The following is a 17,718-nucleotide window of genomic DNA, read 5'->3' as shown; positions in this document are numbered from 1 at the left end:
ACCACATGGATGAACCCTGAGGACATTACGCTAAGTGAAATAAGCCAGTCACAGAAGGACAAATACTGTGTGATTCCACTTACAAGAGTTATCTAGAGTTGTCATATTCACAGGGACAGAAAGTAGATGGTGGTGCCAGGGGACTGAGGGAGGACTTATTGCTTAACGAGGACAGTTTCAATCAGCAAGATAAGAAAAGCTCTGGAGACGATGGTGGTGATGGTTGGCCCATAGGAATGTGCTAAATACCACTGAACTGTACACTTAAAATGGTGAAGTCTATTTTATATACATTTTAACACAATAAAAAACACTATGTTCTGTGGAAAAGAGTATGGCAGTTCCTCAAAAACTGAAATATGAAATACCACATGATCCAGCAATTCCACTTCTGGGTATATGCCCAAAAGAACTGAAAATAGGGTCTTGAAGAGATATTTGTACATCCATGTTCATAACAGCATTATCCACAAGAGCTGAAATGTGGAAGCCACCCCAGTGTCCACCGATCACTGATGGGTGAGTACATAAGCAAATGTAGTATAGCCACACAATGGAGTATTATTAGGCCTTAAAAAGGAAAGAAATTCTGACATATACTATGACACAGATGAACCTGGAGGACATTATGCTATGTGAAACAAGCCAGTCACAAAAAAACAAACACTGTATGATTTCACTGATATGAGGTACTTATAAAGGAGACAAAATCAGAGAGAGAACTGAAAAGTAAAAAAATCATGAACAGGCTTCAAAAGCAGATTAAGTGCTACTGAAGGGAAGACTGGTGAACTGGAAACTAAGTCAGAAGAAAATACTCCAACTAAAAGCATGGAGAAACCAAAATCTGGGAAATACAAAAGAGAGGGCATAAGAATATACGGCTGGAAATCTACAACACCTTTAATTAGAGTCCTGGAAGGAAAGAAGGGGAAAGCTGAAGCAGAGACAACGGCAGGATATTTTCCAGGCTGGTGAGAGCTATGCCTTCGATACAAGAAGCCAACAGACCATAGGGAGGAGGCCTCGTGACACTACAGAACCCAGAACAATGAGAAAATCCTTTAGAAGCAAGAGGGAACACCTGGATTACCTCCAGAGGAGCAGCAGGTACACTGCCTACTGACTTCTGAACAGGAAAAATAAAAGCCAGACATGTGGAAATAGACCTCCAATGTGCAAAAAGAAAATAATGCCAACATAAAATTCAATATACAGGAAAAATTCTTTTAAAAATAAAGGTGAGAGGGTGATGTCAGTGAAAATAGCAAACTACTTCCAAAATTCCCTCTTCTGTAAAAGCAATGAAAAAATAGCAAAAATTGTCCGACTCAACTTTTTCAGAAATCTGGGAGTTTAACCAGAGGTCTGCAGCAATCCGGTGTGCTGTGCCTTTGTTAAAGAAAACAGTAGAATCTCCACAGAAAGAAGCAATTCGTGGTATTTTAACTTGCTCTATATCCCCTCTCCACCCCAACCCCCCCAGTTCCACCTCAACTCTACAGTAGGCCTGAAAACCACCAGCCTGCGATCATAGTGACACCCAGAAGCCTGGCAGGCACAGAAAGGGGCAGAAGCGGGTTGGAACTCCGACAAAGCCTTACTCCCAGATAACTGTCATTATCTGACACAGCTGATGGGTTCCACTTGCAAGGCTGTCTTTCTTTATTTTATCTGAGTCAGAGCTTACCTAGTGCAAAAGAGCGTATTTCTCACAGGTTTATGTCAAAACAGTTAGAAGCAGCTGTTTAATTTTGTAACCACCTGAGACAGCGGACAACAGTTGAGGTAAATAATAAACACATTGACCCAAAAGCTTAAAAGGAAAAGTTGGGGGATGCAGTGTCTGCAGGGGATTTGAAAACTCGTACGTTTTCCTGGGACCAGGAAGGCCGCATGTGCATACACGCGAGGCTGCGTGAACACCCAGGAAAGATCTGAGAAGCTATGAGAGTTCACACACACTGACTCTGGGACTGTGCACACGCAGGACGTGAGGCTGAGACGGAGCTGCAAACTGCCTGATTACAGCTGAGGTACACCCCAGTATACACAGAGCCCCTTGGGAAAGACTGGGAGACTCACTGACACCTGGCATTTAAGGGAATCTCTGTCCAATCATTAGCTAGCCAATCAGAGACTTCAGCGGAAACACATGACAAAGAATACAGACTTTAGTATTCTTAGTTAGTTCAGGAAAGTCACTAAACAAATAAAAATTACTAAAACAAGCAGCAGCACAAAAAAAAAAAAAATCCCAGGAGAGAAAGGAGAAATGGATATTCAGAGTTGCCACTGTATTATTTAAATGTTCAGTTTTCAACAAATCATTGTGACACACAAAAAACAAGTATGACTTATATACAGGAAAAAAGCAATCAATAGATAGTCCCTGACGAAGCTCTATGTTGGACTTACAAAGACTACAAAGTGTGATCAAAAACTAGTGAATGTTTAAATTAAAAAAAAAAAATAGTACAGTAAAAGACACATTGCCATTAATCCCCCTCAAAATACTCCCTCTCGATTCGAACATACTATCCCATCATTCTTGCCACTTTCCACAGTAGTTCTGGAAGTCCTCTTTCGTGAGGGTCTTTAGTTGCGCTGTCATGGCTGTCTCTATGTCCTGAATCGATTCAAAACATTTACCTTTCATAGTCATTTTGACATCAGGGAAGGGCCAGAAGTCGCACATGTCAGATCCAGGGAGTAAGGTGGATGAAGACACACTGTGATGTTTTTATTTGACAAAAATTGCCGTATACCAGAAACAATGTGTGACACGGAGCATTGTCATGATGGAGCATGATTTACAGCAAATTTTAAAACACACCTTCTCTCAACCATAGCTCACACCCAACTGACTGCACTGAACAAGTTGAAACTTGTTACACACTGTCACTAAGATTCAATGTGCCACTTACCATATTGAAGATCCCTGCCTTTCTGCTGGATGGCACTCGGCAGCAGCATTCACTGTATATTTTTATCACACCTCATATAACCTATTTTAAATATGTTCAAAAAAACTAAAGGAAATCATGTCTAAAGGATTAAAGGAAAGTGTGACAATGTTTCACTAAATAAAGATTATTAATATAGAGTGTAAAAAAAGTATACACATTTTAAGAAAGGGAAAAACTATATTAAAATTGTAATACTCAACATATACAGATAACAAAATTTGAATACAAGTCATGTGTATACATTTTTTGGGCACCCCCAGTAGAAATTATAAAAAGAAACCAAATAAAAACCCTGAAGCCAACAAATTAGATAACCTAGGTGAAAAGGACAAATTCCTAGGAAGATACAAACTATCAAAACTCATTCAACAAGAAATAAAAAATTTGAATAGACCTGAAATAAATAAAGACATTGAGCTAGTAATTGAAAAACTTCCCACAAGAAAAAGTCCACTAGTGAATTGTACCAAACATTCAAGAAGAATTAACATGATTCTTCACAGACTGTCCCAAAAAACTGAAAAGGACACTATTTTATTCATTCTAAGGCCAGTATTACCAATATCAACACCAGACAAGAATATCACAAGAAAAAAAAAAGATAGACCAATATGTCTTAAGAACACAGGTGCAAAATCCTCAACAAAACACTAACAAACTGAATCCAACAATATATAAAAACAATTATCCACCATGACGGTGAACACGCAATGTGATATATAGATGATGTATTACAGAATTTGAAACCAATGTAATTTTACCAGCCATTGTCACCCCAATAAATTTTAATAAAAAAAAAAAGAGCAGAGATACCAAAGGGGGGCAAAAAAAGAATTATCCACCATGACCAAATAGGATTTATCCAAGGAATGCAAGGTTGGTTCAACACACAAAAACCAGTCAATGTAATGTACGACATTAATAAAATAAAGGACAAAAGCCACACATTCATCCCAATAGATGCAGAAAAAGCATCTGACCACAAAAACACCATCTCATGATAAAAACATTCAACAAAATAAAAATAGAAGGGAACTTCCTCTACAAAAACCCACATATAACAACATAAATAATGGTGAAAGCCTGAAACATTCCCCCCTAAGATCAGGAACAAGACAAGGACATCCGGCCTTGCCAGAACAATTCAGCGCTGTATTGGAGAGTATAACCATGGCGATTACACAAGAAACAGAAATAACAGGCATGCAGATCAAAAAGGAAGAAGTAAAATTATCTATATGTGCAGATGATATAATCTTATACAGTACATAGAAAACCCTCAGGAATCCATTAAAATTTATTACAGCTGGAGTGGCCAGATGCCTCAGTTGGTTAGAACACAAGCTCTGAACAGGGTTGCTGGTTCGATTCCCACATGGGCCACTGGCTGCACCCTCCCCAACTAGATTGAAGACAACCAGCTGCCGCTGAGCTGCCAGAGGGGCGGCCATGCCAGATGGCTCAGTTAGAGCACGAGCTCTTAATAATAAGGTTGCCGGTTCAATTCCCACATGGGATGGTGGGCTGCACCCTCTGCAACTAAAGATTGAAAATGGCAACTGGACTTGGAGCTGAGCTGCGCCCTCCACAACTGGATTGAAGGACAATGACTTGGAGCTGATGGGCCCTGGAGAAACATACTGTTCCCCAATATTCCCCAATAAAAAAAATTTTTTTTAATTGAAAAAACAACAACAAACTATTACAGCTAATAAATCCCATGCTCATGGATTGGAAGACTTAATGTTGTGAAAATGGCAATACTCCCAAATTGGTCTAAACATTCAGTGCAATCTCCATCAAAATTCCAGCTGCCTTTCATGCAGAAATTGACAAACTAATCCTAAAAATCATATGAAAATGTTAAGAAACCAGGAACAGCTCAAACAACCTTAAATAAGAACAAAGATGGAGGACTCACACTTCCCGATTTCAAAACTTAACACAAAGCTCCACTAATCAAGACTGTGTGGTTGTCATAAAGGTAGACATACAGATCAATGGAATAGAAATGAGGGACCAGAAATAAACCAATGTTTTATGGTCAACTGATTTTCAACAAAGGTGCTAAGACCATTTGAGGAGGAAATGGTCTTTTCAACAAATGATGCTAGGACAACTGGATAGCCACTTGCAGAATACAGTAAAACTCTTCCTTCACACTGTATGTAAAAATTAAAATGTATCAAAGACCTAAATTCAAGAGCTAAAACTATAAAACCCTTAGAATAAAACACAAATGTGAACCTTTGTGACCTGAGATTAGACACTGTTGTCTGAAATGACACCTAAAGTACATGCAACAAGAGAAAAAATAGCTACTGGACTACATCAAAATTAAGACCTTTTGTTAAGCATCAAAGGACAGTACCAAAAAAGTGAAAAGACAATTCACAGTTGGAGAGGAAATATTGGCAAATTATATCTCTGACAAAGGACTAGTAAACAATAAATCAAGACCTCTTACAAATTAATAAAAAGATAAACAATCCAATTTAAAAATGTCCAAAAGATTTAAATAGACATTTCACCAAAGATGACATAAATGGCCAATAAGCACGCAAAGAGCTGTTCAACAGACTCAGACGTTAGGGAAATGCTAATCAAAACCACAATGTGATAGCACTTCACACCCACCAGGATGGCTAGAATCAAAACACTAAAGAATGACAAGTGTTGGTGAAGAGGTAAAGAAATTGGAACCCTCGTACTTTGCTGGTGGGAATGTGAAATGGTACATACAGCCTCTGTGGAAAACAGTTTGCCAGTCACTCAAAAAGTTAAACATAGAATTACTAGATGACCCAGCAATGCCACTCAAGTGTATGCCCAGAGAACTGAAAACATGTACACATTAAAAAAAAACCTGCACGTGACTATTCATGGCACTTTATTCATATTAGCCAAAAAAGTGGAAAAAACCCAAATGTCTACCTACTGATGAATGAATAAAGAAAATGCTATGTATGGACAATGTAATATGATTTAGCCATCAATGAACCTTGAAAATATTCTACTAAGGAAAGAAGCCAGACACAAAACGCCACATATTTACGACTCCATGTGTATGAAATGTCCATAATAGAAAAAGCCTTAGAGAAAGAAAGTCGATTAATGCTGGCCAGGGAGGGACGAGAAGAAGGGAGGAGTGGGGTGTTACTGTTAGCAGTGTTACTGTTAACTGTTTTTAAGGTGATGAAAATGTTCTGGAATTAGGTAGTAATGATCGTTGCACAACCTTGTAAATATACCAAAAACCACTGAATCATAACCTTTAAGAGCGTGAATTTTATGGCATATAAATTATATTCCAAAAAAACGTTAATTGAAAGAATTTTTAAAAGAGTAAAAATGAAATCAAAATACTTACAGGAAGAAAAAAAAATAGGGAGTGTCTACCAGCAGCTCACCTGCAATACAGGAATGTCTAAAGAAAGCCCTGTGGGCAGGAGGGAAGCGACCCCAGAATGAAGGTACAAGTAAGTGTCAGGGAGCGAAGAACAAGTGAGGGTGTAAATGAATCTAAACGAACTCGTATGATGGTAAATAATAACACTGTTAAAAAGAGCACACAGAACTAAGATACACAATAACAAGCACATATAAATCTGGAGGGGGTGAATGGCGTTGAAGTATTCTAAGAAACTATGATCTCTGCATGGCCCAGAAGGAAGGTACAGGTTATCTGGATAAGTTAATAATACACTGTCTAATTTACATGGTAACCACGGAAAGAAAAATAGAATATAATCTCCAATGTACTGGGGAGAGTGGAAAAGTAGAATGATTTTTTTTAAGAATCATAATACTAGTTTAAAATAATATGAGAAAAGAGAGAAAAATAAACACAGAAAATGTGGGACAAGACAAATATAAGATTGTAGAGTTAAATTCAAATAGATCAGTAATTATGTTCAATGTGAATGAGTTGAATGTTCCAATTAGAAGACAAAGATTATCAGACTGGGTGACAAAAATCTAACAGCATTGTCTTTGCAAGAGACATATCTAAAGTATAAAGATATAATAAGGTTGGAAGTAAAATGATAAAAAAACAAAGATATAATGCAAATGGCATTATTAGCATCAGACATATTGTACCACAAAGCAGAGTTTCATTTCTAGAGATAAAGGGAACCACTCATAATAATTAAAGTCTCAATTTATCAGGAAGATAAAACAATTGTAAATTTCCATGCCCCTAAAACCATGGTCTCAAAGCATATAAATAAAAATTGACAGAACTACAGGGAGAAATCAGACAAATCCATAATCATAACGAATCTGTGTATCTCAGTAATGGATATAACAACCAGACCAAAAAAGTAGTAAGAAAACAGAAAATGTGAGTAATATGCTTATCAAGTGAGCTGATGATACAGTACACTGAATCTAATTTTTTCAAGCACCCGAGAACATCTGAGAAAACATATAGTCCATATTCTGGGTTACAAGGTACAGCAGCACATTTCAAAGGATTAAAATCATAAAGACCAAGATCTCTGGGCAGCGGAATTGTGCTGGAGAAGAATATAGTAAGACAATATGCATATGTTTGGAAATTTCAAAATATTCTTCTAAATGACCTACAAATCAAAGAAATATTCATAATGTAAATCAGAAAATACACTGTCACAGCCTGTTCGGGCTGCGGTAACAAACGCCACAGACTGGGTGGCTTATGTGCAACAGACATTTCTTTCTCGAAGTTCCGGGGGCTGGCAGGCCGCGATCAGGACACCAGCAGGGCGGGATCTGGCGAGGGCCTGCTTCCTAGCTTGCGGATAGATGGCCGCCTCCTTGCTGGATGCCCACATGGTAGAGAAAGAGAGCAAGCACTCTGGTCTCTTCTTATCAGGCACGAACCCCATTATAAGGGCCTCACACTCACCTCATCTAAACCTCATCATCTCCCAAAGGCCCCCTCTCCAAGTCCCACCCAGTGGGGTTGGGGCTTCAACCTATGGCTGTGAGGGGGCACTTCAGGGTACAGCATATATTAAACACTAATGAAAACACCTCAAATCAAACTCTGTATGACACAGTTAAAGCATTATTTACAAGGAAACGTATCACCTTAAATGCACGTTAGTAAAAGAGGAAAGCTACAAATTAATAAATTAAGTATTCACCTCAAATTGGAGCGAGAGAACAGCTACAGGAAAGGAAAACTATGGGCCAATTTCACTCAGACATGGATGCAAAAATCCCAAACAAAATATTACTCATTGGAATCTAATCAATTTATTACAGGAAGAAACTAGTATGAACAAGTTATATTTATATAATGGTCATCTGTGGGTGGTAGAATTAAAGGTTTTCATGATAATCTTTATTTTAGAAATTTTCTAAATAAGCATTGTTTTATGAATCAGGAAAAATATTTTTGAATTAATTCACATTCAGCTGATTTCTAATTTTTATGAAGTCAACTAGTTAATAAATGACAAGAAGAACAAGGGCCTAGCCATTGAATAGCTAATCACAAGGCTACAAGACCTTATATGTCTCAGTGTCTCCATTTGGTTGAGAACAAAGAAAGGGTGGGGAGGAGTAGAAAGGATTTGCAAAGACAGAGATGTGATAATAGCAATTCATAGGCTTTTTGCCCAGACATTAAGGGAGCAATCTCATACACAAACATGCCTATAAATAGAATCCATATTGCACTTTAATGAATAATTTAAGAGCACTTTGCAAACAGGGTTAAGAAAACAGAAACCTAAATGCTCAAAAATCAATAGTTCTGTCCTATCCCAACCTGGTGAGTTACAGAAACAGACGTTTGAGTTTTATATTATTTTTTAGAAACACTGGAATGCTGGATGGTTAAGTATCAAAAGGCTTAAAAACATCTACAAGCTTTAACCTAATAATTCTGCCTTTAGAAATTTATCCTTCAGAAATGATCAGTGACACACACAATGAGTGTTACAGAGGACATTTATCAAAGCATTATTCATACTGGCAAATACTTTAACGCATCATAAATGTCCAGCTACAGGGAAGTGGTTCAATAAACTGGGACACCCACTGGAATAGTATACAGCCCTTCAAAATCATATTGTAGCAAGAATATGACAGGACATGCTCATTATCTTGTACAAAAGAAAATGTTCATAAAACACGTTATGGACTGAATCCCATAGGATATGGATGTCACATACACATAAAAGTAGAAAAAAAGTATTGGCTATCTTTGTGTGGTAAGATTATGGAGAATGTTCCTTTTGTCCTTTATACTTTCAGCTTGCTCCAATTTTTCTACACCAAACATTTGTATTATTTTATATACAGGAAAAAAGTTTTTAAACACCCTTCATCAACCCAAACCCACTTCTAATGAGGGTAACTGGGAGGTCAGTAGAGACCTGACATTAGTTTTCTAGAGCTGCATAACCAATGGACATAAACTTAGGAACTTAAAACAATATACATTTGTTGTCTCACAGTTCCTGGGGTCAGGGGTCTGAACTGGTTTAACTGGTCCCCTGCTGAGGGTCTCACAAGGCTGTAGTCGCTGTGTTCTCATCTGAAGGCTCGTTTGCAGAAGAATCCACTTCCAGCTCACTCAGGTTACTAGCACAAGCTGTTTCCTTGCTGAAGTCAGGAATGAGGGCCCCTGCTTCCTGTGGTTGTCCCCGCATGCCACCCTCAGCTCCTAGAGGCCACCTGCAGTTCTTCCTATGTGTGGGCTTCCCCAACATAGCCACTTACTCAAGCCAGCTAAGAGAGTCTCTAAATAAGTTTCTAGCACGATGAAATTGTATATAATGTAACATAATCACAGAAGTGACATCTCATCACTTTTGCCATATTCCATTGGTTTGAAGCAAGTCACAGGTCCCACTTCAAAGTAAGGGAATCAGCAAGCGCATGGATACTAGGAGGTGGGGATCACGGTGGGGCCACCTTCACAGAGTCTCTCCACGATCTCTAGCTTCCTACTGCAGAGCCCAAGCAAAGGAGGGAAGAAAGCTTGCACGTGGATCTGAAGACTCTTCTTCTGATCAACTCATCCAAACACAACTGAACCCTGCTCTCTGCCCTGCTGAGGCGGTAGAGTAATGTACAAATTGGAGAGTTCACCACAGGTCAGAGCTGACAGCGAATTTCAACATGTCCTGTGCCAGCCCTGAAGGATGATCAAGACAGATCAGTGGGAAGGAAAGAGAAAAGGAGACTTTGCTTCTGCAATAAGGTGAGGTAGAGAGGCAGAAATTCTCACGGTGAGTTCTAGAGAAAGTAAGGACAGTTTGTTCACAACAAACACAAACCAATATGATGTCTAACTTCACTTTCTCATTGGTCTCTTGATGACCAATACACTTGCAACACCTACAAACAAGACCTAGAGAGAAACACAGTGTGAGTTCTGGCTAACTCTGTAGCACTGTCATCAAGTAGCCTCCATAGTGTGGTAAATATTAGTAACATCTACCAGTATCCAGTTGTCCTAATCTTCCCGGACATAGAAGACCCCACCTCCCTGCCCCATTTGAAACTAGGTATGGCCAGAATGACTGCTTCTGGCCAAAAATGTGAGCGGAATGGACCAGCAACCCTTCTAAAGCGATTAATTGCTGGTGCAAAAGACTCCATGTTCTAAAAGGACCCAGATCTAGGACATTTAAGAAGCAATTTTGCAAAACTTGCAAGGAACAAAAATCCCTCCTTTTCAGAAACGATTACAGAGATAATGAAGCATCACCTTGACATTAGATCTGAATAAGAACAAAACAAGAAAGGGTTAGTATTGGCCAATACTTCTAATGAGCATATGTACCAAAATCCTAAATGAAATATTACCATATTGGATCCCATATAATTATTAAACGTAGTACATCATGACAAATGCAGTTTAATCTAAGAAATCAATGATGGCTTAAAATTAAAAGATTAAAATATTTCATCTCAGTCACAGTTTAAAAAACATAAAATCATCTAAATATAAATAGATACAGAAAACCATTTGATAAAATTGAAAATCTAGTAATGATTTTTAAAAATCATTATTAGGATAACCTATCACAACTCTGTCTAGTGGTCCAAACAAAGAGAGAGAAAAAATAAACAATAAACAAAAATAAACAAAGATTTAAGGGCTAGGAAGGAAGAAACGACGTTATCATTATTTACAAGGAGAAATTAGAAACAGATCCACACAGCTGGGACATCTGGTATGTTTCAAAGGTAACGTTGCAGATCACTGGGCAAGGACAGCACTCAGTGCTGGTACTGGCACAACGGGTTACGTATTTGGAAAATTCTAAAATTATACCTCTACCTCACACCTCACAGAAAAATAAGTTCAAAGTAGAAGATTAAAAGCAAATATTCAAACTTTTTTTTAAAGAGAAGATAACTTTTTTTTAAAGTCATCTTATGGTAACCTTGTGGTAACAAAGGACTTCTTAAATAAGACTTAATAACTACAAACTATAAAAAAAAGATTGATAAATGACTACATTAAAATTAAACATCTGTTCATCGAAACAGCATTTTTAAAGGATAAAAATAGGGTACAAATAGAATCCAGAATATATAAAGAACTTTTAAAAAGCTATTAAAAGGACAACCCCAGCAACAAATGGACAAAATATACGAATACAATTTATAGCAGAGGAAACCCAAATGGATAAGAAGTCTTCAAATTCACTAGTAATCAAGGAAATGCAAATTAAAACAGTGAGATAGTTCATATCTCCTAGACTGACAACAATTACAACATCTGAACACATAAAGGATCAGCAAGGATGTGAAGAAACAAACCCTCGGAAAGTACTCTGATGACAGCCTGTGGTTGGAACTGTGCCTCCCTGTGCCCCCACAATCCCACTGGCAGACGTACACCAGGTCCACTGTCTCCTGAGTGCCCCGCACAGAGGCAGGGTAGGCCAAGGGGACAAGGAATGAGCAGGGAGACTGAGCAGGCCGCCGGGAGGAAGACTGAAGGCGGGACACGGGCCAGGTAAGACAGTATCACATGCCAGTTTTGCCAGATGAAACTGGGGATCAGAACTGTGCTTACCTGGGGCCACCTCCTCCCACAACAGCCGCTGAATCAGTTTATCTTCTGCAGCCAGCCTGATCAAATCATTCCCTCCTTAAACTTCCACAGCTAACACTTCCGAGAGCAGAGTCCCAACCTTGCATCCTGTGGCTGCTCTAACAAAGTTCCACAATTTAGGGCTTAACACAGCACACATCAATGACCTTACAGCTCTGGAGATGAGAGGTCAGATGCAGGTCTCACTGAGCTATAGCCAGGGGTCGGTAGGGCTGCGCTCCTTTCTGGAGGCTCTGGGGAGAACCCACTTTCTCGCCCTTTCTAGCTTCAGGAGGCTGCCTGAACTCCTTGGCTCGTGACCCCTTTCATTTTCAAAGGCAGCACTGATGGGAAATCTTCCTCATTTCGCATCACTAGAACACCGCCTCTTCTGCCTCCCTCTTCCACACTTAAGGACCCTGTGATTACTTTGGGCCCATCAAAGCAATCCAGGAGAATCTCTTTATTTTAAAATCAGCTAATCAGTAACCTTCATTCCGTGTGCTACCTTCAATCCTCTTTGCCAGGTAATATAACATATTCACAGGTTCTGGGGAGTAGTATGTGGGCGCTTTGGAAGGCCATTATTTTGTATACCACACAACTTCTTCTCAACTATCCCCCCTACACACACTTGTAGTGGAGCCCAATACCCCTACACCTCCAGCCTCAGCACCACCACACACCATTCTCCAGTTACGCCAACCATCTTATCTTTTTCAAACCAATTTATACCCATCCATGCCCAAATAATTACAATTCATCCTCCAGGGCTCAGCCTCCTCTCTGAAGTCTTCTCTGATTCCCAGCCTAAATGAATCGCCCCTCCTCAACACACTAACCCAGCTTTCTGTGTACCCCAATTGCAGCACTGAGCGTGGCCCCATCACCATCCATTTAGGTCCTTTCCTCAGTCCGAGTGGTGAGTCCTTCAATGGTAAGAATCCTGCTCCACGTCAACTACAATTTTATATATATGTGTGTGTGTGTGTGTATACACACACACACACACACACACACACACACATATTTACAAGAAGCGGAGTACAGCATTAGAAATAGAGACAGTGGAAATGTAATGGCTGTGTGCAATGTCAGAGGGGTAGTGGAGTGGATGGGGGAAGGGGGGTTGTCACTGTGTGAGGGATATAAATGGTAAATGTCTATTACATTGTTTTGTGTACCTGAAACTAATTTTAAAAAAGAAGAAAAAAAAGAATCCTGCTTCATTCTCCTGTGGGTTCCCAGATCATATCATAGGGCCTGGCAAAGAGCAGGCCCTCAGAGAGTCTTTCTGAGGTGGGAGGAGGCAGAAGGAAGCTGCCCTGGGTTTCTCTCAACAAAACAGATGTCAAAAGGGAACCTGGGTTAAGTGTACAACCGAAGGGGCCAAAGAACTAGTTGAAATGCTCATAACAAAACACCTCAACAATCCACTGCTTAGTTTGATGCACAATTTACTATCACGTGGAAGAATCTCTGTGCCACAAGTAACACCCATTATTTCTACTGCTAACCTGGGGGCAATTCTAAAGCAACAGGCAAAATTAACCTCAAGAGAAATAAAGGATTTATCTAACATGATTTACAAACATGTTCTCAGAATTAGAGAAGAAAGAGTAGATTACTTCAATGAGGCGGGAACGCCTGGCAGCTGCCCACAACCCCAGCACATACTCGTCAGGGGCTCCGGTCCTTCTCCAGGAAGACTGGGAAGCACCATGACGGTGACATGAGGGGTGCTACAATCAACCCCGTTTAGGGAAAAAGAAATTGCTTCTATGCACAAATAGGTATACATATACATATTATAAAAAAGCAACATTTTTTAAGAGGATGGTTGTTAATCAAACAGAGTCTCATTTAATTTCAGTGGTTTGTTACTTGATGTTCATACTCTTGTAAGAAAATTCCCACCTAGGGAGGAGACTAAGCAAGGGAAAAGGAATGCTGAGTTCGCACCATTATCCATTAAAAAAAAAAAAAAGACAATAACACGGCTTGAGTTTTTAAAATGCACACTTCCTTTCAGGTTCAATAAAACTCCCCGTTCAACTTTTCTTTAATAGTTTGAATTCTGAAATTCATTTTAAAACATATTCCAAAAACCACTCTCAAATAAAAAACAGATGAAATATTCAGCACCATGGACAGTGGACTCACCACTTTCCTGTCAGAGTCCCTGCCACCAGGCATAAGAGATTGCAGAGCCGCCCCAAAATCTACAGTATTCGTTCTAATGTTTAAGTTTGGGGTGTCCTAATACACGAGCAGGTATTCGTCTTTGTTGTGGCCCAAAGGACCAGCCTTCTTCACCAAAGACATATACAACTTCCATCTACCAAAATCTACTTCAGTAATCACCTTTACAATAAAGCCCTGAGATTTCTGTGCAATTAGGAATGACTCTGCCACCGAAAATAGCTAAAGGTCCAGAAACTGACTATGCAGGTCAAGGAAATGAAATTGTTGAAACTGAAACATAGTGTCCAGCCTTGAATGGCTCGATTGTTTCAAGGATCTCAGGGGACTTCGCAAGTATAAATGCAGCTAGCTCTGAGTCTCCCTCTAACAACAAGGAAAGAGATAGCTTCTTTTTAAACATCTAAATATTTAAAAACGAACAAATGTTGAAATCTTCTCCTAAATACCTAAAACCTGTAACCATAAGCTGTTCATTTTCTCTAACTCTCAGTATTAATAACGATATCTAGAAAAGCGATGTTCTCAGGTGCAATGTCACCCATAACCAGCACCACCTGTGGCAACGCCAGTCACAAAGCCCTGAATTCTAAACAGAGTGCCCAAGCTTTTCAGTTATTGGAGATTTTTTTCACCTTTTTACCATCCAACCTTTTCGCAACTTTATAATATTGAGTATTAACTAAGAAAATACATGAAGTTACATAAATTTTAAAACACTTGCAATGAACCTGCACTGTATAAACAACAGCACCTGCATCCAAGTGAAAAACAGCAGGACTGAAAGTGACTGCCATCAGTGGGTCAGGGACTGCATTTATATATGAAGACCCCTCTGTTTCCCATGGATTTCCAAGTCTGAAAACACCATCCACAACTGTTCCAGCTCCTCTAATGTGAGAATCAATGAAGTCTTTGGGGATCTGGCCAACAACCCCTCCAGAGTGCCACTGTTCTGCAAACTGTCTCTTTGGACCAAAACTGGCCTCTCTGAGACATTTTATGATGACGACTTGTTCCAGTGCTCGAGACGGAATCATCTCTCTTCAACAGGGAAGTTCCCCTGCACACTTCCTTTGGTGCCCACATCTAAGCCAAGTTCAAAAAACAGAAAAGGGGCAACAGTTCACCCCTAAAAGTTAAATTTCGGAAGGATGTGTGAGGGCCTGTGCCAGAGGAATCTTTGAACTGGAGGATCTGTATATAACCCAGGCTAGTCTCCAAGGTGTCTGCCAAGGCCTGCTGCCCTGGTGCTCCTTCTGGCGAATCGCACACCATGAATCCTCATCAACGCAGGGAGTGTGGTTAGCTCATGCACTTGCAGGGCCGAAGAGGCCGGAAGTCCATGCTGCCTTGAAGGCAGGCAGGAGGAAGAGAAAGCCCACGCGCAAGACTGAAGACCTTTTTGGGGACGCTCAGATTTGTTACGTGAGAAAGATACTTCGGAGTAGGAAGAAAAAAACCAGAAACGCCACCAGGCAAAAAGAAAAAATAAACTTTCACTAAACAATTCTTCCAGAGCAGAACACTTGTGGGAACAGTAAGAAACACGTTTTGACCCATCCCCAAATAAGAGGAGGAAACAGTGACCCAAAAAGAGGAACGCGCGCCTGCCCCGTGTAGCCCGCCCCTCGCTTTGGCACAGGGTGGACCAAGAGACGCACACGCCCGAGTTACCGAGGCGGAGGCGGCGTCTGAGGGAGCGTACGACGGGCGAGCGCGGAGCCCCCCGCTCTCCTCCGCCGCGGGGCGCGCGGTGGTCGCGCTCAGTGGCGGCGCGTCTGCGGAAGCACCTCCCACCCGCCTGCCCGGAATGCCCGGGACGCTCCTTCCCCCAGAATCCCTCTCAATCATACGCGAGGACGTATAAACCGTTGGAAACTTAAGCCTCACAAAGTCCAGAGCAAAATCGTGGCAGCTGTTCACCCCAAGCGAGCCCAACAACACGCTTGGGAAGGCACAGCCCTCGCCGACAACTTCTGGATTGGGGGAGGGTGGGGAGGCCGGCAGCACTCGTCACCTGAGTCCCGCCCAGCCCCCCGCCCGGCCCCCCACAGCTCCCGGTGAGCTCGCAGGGGCCGCCGGGCGCCCCCGGGTCGGCTGGGGGAGGGGTCGACGCGGGCCCGACCCCGCCCGCCGGCGCGCAGCTGCCGCCCAAGTTGGCTGGGGCCGGGCGGGGTCTTCCGCTCTTTCGGCCTCTCGGGGGGCTCGCTCGGCCCGAGACGTGCGCCCCCCGCCCGCGAGCCCTGCGGGCAAAGTTGGCGGCCGCCGGAGGTCGCCGCCCCGGCCATCGCCTCCCGACCCCGGCTTGACCCCAGACCTCCGACCCCCGGCCAAGACCCCAGCTCCACCACCGGACCCCGCCCCCGGCCCGCGACCACTCACTTACCAGAGACCGTGCCCGGGCCGGCCGGTGGGAGGCCGGGGCGGGGTCGGGGGTGGGGACGGGGAGATCCCGGTGGCGACGGCGGAGCCTGAAGTGACCGAGTCTGAGGAGACTGAGGCGACTCAGGCGACTGAGGCGGCGGTAGGAGCTCCTCGCGCTCCAGCCGAGGCGCAGCGCGCTGCGTAGGTCCACCCCCTCTGTGCGGCCGACCAATCTCGCACCGCCCGCTGCCGCTAGCCCCGCCCCCACCAAAGTGCAGGGCCCCGCGAAAGCGGGCCCCGCGGGCCAATCGAATGGCGGAACGGCGACGGGGAAGACCAATCGGAACCCGGAAAGCTCTAAAGAAAGCAACCAATTAGCGTCCCGGGGGCGGGGGTTGGACTGGGCGAATAGCGATGGGGGCGTGACGGAAATTTGGGGCGGGGAAGAAAAGGGGTCTTGGGAGGGGGGTGGTCTCGGGGCGGGGCGGGGGCGGGGTGGGGCGGAGCCGTAAATAGGGCGGAGCAGGGAGAGGCCTGGGGCGGGGGTAGGGGCGGGACCACAGGTAGAGGTGGGGCCAGGGTGGGTCCCACAAAGATGGGTGCGGCCAGAACACAAATTGGAGCAGGGTAGGAGGCGGTCCACTATCCCGGAGAGTGGCCTGGGGTGGGCCTCCGGATTTGGGAGAGGCGGGTCTCTGGCCCGGTCTTGGCCTGGGCAGTCCAAGGGTCGGACCCGCGGTGTGAACCTGGACCTGCCCGGGCGCGGCGCCCGCACCCTCCTTTCCCGCAGGCCGGGGTCCTTGGGTAGTCAGTAAAGCAGACAGTCCTGCCGGCCTCCGGACCTGCTCCCTAGACCTCGTCCGGGTCACCCTCACCGGCCACCGCCCCTGCCCCTCTGGGACTGGGCTCTGACGCCTCCCGGCGAGCCCGGCCCCTTACCTGTCCCGACACCTCGCAAGTGTCCCTTCTTCCTTCCATGCCCCGGAATCCGTGTGTCCGGCGTACGCCCGTCTGCCCGCCTGGCGGACCCAGGAAGAAGGTGGGCTTGCGCACAGATGTTCGCAGGTGCCTCGTTGGCACAGCTGTCCGCAGGTGACCCGAGGCCGGTGGACCCAGGAAGACTGAAGAGCT

General features: G+C 43.0%; 1 protein-coding gene across 13 annotated transcripts in view; it reads right to left on the bottom strand.

Moving 5' to 3' along the window:
- PCBP3 (poly(rC) binding protein 3) overlaps positions 1–16,786 on the bottom strand; it is a 182,919-nt gene extending 166,133 nt beyond the window's left edge. For all 13 annotated transcript variants that reach the window (XM_033126345.1, XM_033126327.1, XM_033126401.1 and 10 more), the window contains exon 1: positions 16,610–16,786. The gene's annotated coding sequence lies outside the window, so the exon portion shown is untranslated. The remainder of the gene's footprint in view (positions 1–16,609) is intronic.
- Positions 16,787–17,718: the final 932 nt, after the last annotated feature.

The sequence above is a fragment of the Rhinolophus ferrumequinum genome, chromosome 2 (genome assembly GCF_004115265.2).
Source record: "Rhinolophus ferrumequinum isolate MPI-CBG mRhiFer1 chromosome 2, mRhiFer1_v1.p, whole genome shotgun sequence".
NCBI classification, from domain to species: domain Eukaryota; kingdom Metazoa; phylum Chordata; class Mammalia; order Chiroptera; family Rhinolophidae; genus Rhinolophus; species Rhinolophus ferrumequinum.
This window is presented reverse-complemented; position numbering and strand designations above follow the sequence as displayed.